The sequence below is a fragment of the Phalaenopsis equestris genome, unplaced genomic scaffold, assembly GCF_001263595.1.
Source record: "Phalaenopsis equestris unplaced genomic scaffold, ASM126359v1 Scaffold001082, whole genome shotgun sequence".
In the NCBI taxonomy this organism is placed as follows: Eukaryota; Viridiplantae; Streptophyta; class Magnoliopsida; order Asparagales; family Orchidaceae; genus Phalaenopsis; species Phalaenopsis equestris.
This window is the reverse complement of record NW_018165521.1, coordinates 320,740-321,866: the sequence shown is the minus strand read 5'-3', so window position 1 is coordinate 321,866 and position 1,127 is coordinate 320,740. Positions and strand designations below refer to the sequence as shown.

Sequence of the window (1,127 nt, the reverse complement as noted above, 5' to 3'; positions counted from 1 at the left end):
AAAGTTATATACTACGCTAGTAAAACTCTTAATGATGCACAAATTAATTATACTGTTACTGAAAAAGAGTTACTGGCCATTGTGTATGCTTTAGACAAATTTAGATCTTATTTAATTGGAGCTAAATGTGCTGTGCACACTGATCACTCTTCTATTAAATATATAATGCAAAAGAAGGATATCAAACTAAGGTTAATTAGATTGATACTTTTCATGCAAAAATTTGATCTTGTGGTTATAGATAGAAAGGGAACTGATAATCAAATTGCTGATCATTTGTCACGATTAGAAAACTATGAATTATCTGACACTGACAATGAAATTACAGACAAACTGATGAACAACTTTATAATATTAATGAGTGGAAAATACCATGGTATGCCGATATTGTTAACTATATTGTAAGTGATATTTTGCCACCTATGCTGACATTGTAACAACAAAGAAAATTAATTCATGACGCTAAAACATATTTTTGGGATGAGCCTTATTTATATAAACAATGTAAGGAACTTATTATGAGGAGATGTGTACCTTGTGAAGAAACTGAGCTAATCATTCAGAAATGTCATGATTCTGAATTTGGAGGATATTTTGGGATTAATAAAATTTCTTTTTAAATTTTACAAGATGAATTTTTGAGATTTTTGATGTTTGGGGATTAGATTTCATGGGACCATTTATTTCTTCATTCAGAAACTTATATATATTAATTGCAGTAGACTACGTTTCTAAGTGGATTGAAGCACAAACTTTACCTTGTTGTGATGCTAAAAGTGTTTCAAGGTTTTTAATGAAAAATATTTTCAGTAGATACAAAATGCCTATAATGATTATCACTAACGGAGGCTCCCATTTTAGGAATAAATACATTCAAAGATTGGCAGAAAAGTTTAATATTATTCATATAATCTCTACTGCCTATCATCCGCAAACCAGTTGGTTAGCTAAAGTTTCTAATAGTGAGATTAAACAAATACTTAAACCCTAGTAGAGTTGATTGGTCAACTAGACTGGATAACGCATTATGGGCTTATAGGACTGCTTATAAAACTCCTATTGGAATGACTCCTTACAGACTGATTTTTGGAAAGACTTGTCACTTACTAGTAGAATTAGAGCATAAA

General features: G+C 30.3%; 1 long non-coding RNA gene across 1 annotated transcript in view; it reads left to right on the top strand.

Annotated features, from left to right (window-relative positions):
* LOC110033065 overlaps window positions 1-1,127 on the top strand; it is an 18,036-nt gene that overhangs the window by 1,233 nt on the left and 15,676 nt on the right. The gene's annotated exons all lie outside the window — the stretch shown is intronic.